Source organism: Triticum dicoccoides, chromosome 7A (assembly GCF_002162155.2).
Source record: "Triticum dicoccoides isolate Atlit2015 ecotype Zavitan chromosome 7A, WEW_v2.0, whole genome shotgun sequence".
NCBI lineage: Eukaryota > Viridiplantae > Streptophyta > Magnoliopsida > Poales > Poaceae > Triticum > Triticum dicoccoides.
The window spans coordinates 159,922,853-159,923,749 of record NC_041392.1 but is presented as its reverse complement, the minus strand read 5'-3'; positions in this window follow the sequence as shown (position 1 = coordinate 159,923,749).

Genomic DNA, 897 nt, shown 5'->3' with positions numbered 1-897 from the left:
GTGCTCCTTTGAGTGTTGGTCTGACCGAGTAGACTGCGGGGCCACCTCAGGGCAACTTGAGGGTTGGTTTTACTTGTAGGACGTCTCATCTGAGTGTGCCCTGAGAACGAGATATGTGCAGCTCCTATCGGGATTTGTCGGCACATTCGGGCGGTGTTGCTGGTCTTGTTTTAACCTGTCGAAGTATCTTGAAGAACCGAGATACCGAGCCTGATCGGAACGTCTTGGGAGGAGGTCTATTCCTTCATTGACCGTGAGAGCTTGTCATGGGCTAAGTTGGGACTCCCCTGCAGGGATTTGAACTTTCGAAAGCCGTGCCCGCGGTTATGGGCAGATGGGAATTTGTTAATTTCTGGTTGTAGATAACTTTAACCTTAACTTAATTAAAATGAATCAACTGAGTGTGTTACCGTGATGGCCTCTTCTTGGCGGAGTCCTGGAAGTGGACACGGTGTTGGAGTAATGTTTGCGCAGATTGATCTCTAGTTTCTCGCTCGCGCTTTGCCTCCTCTTCTCGCTCTCTTCTTTGAACAGGATAGCCACCATATTTGCTAGTCGCTTGCTGCAGCTCCTCACATATTTACCTTACCTTACCTATAAGCTTAAATAGTCTTGATCGCGAGGGTGCGAGATTGCTGAGTCCCTATGGCTCACAGATTACTATTACACCAGATGCAGGGCCTGATGATTCCGCTCCAGGAGACGCGCTTGAGCTCAAGTGGGAGTTCGACGAAGACTCTCAATGTTACTATGTTTCTTTTCCTGATGATCAGTAGTGGTGCCAGTTGGGGTGATCAGGACCGTGTCGCTTGTTGGGTTATCTTTTATTTTGGCGCCATAGTCGGGCCATGCGTGTTTGGATGATGTAATGTTATTTATGTACTTGATTGACGTGGC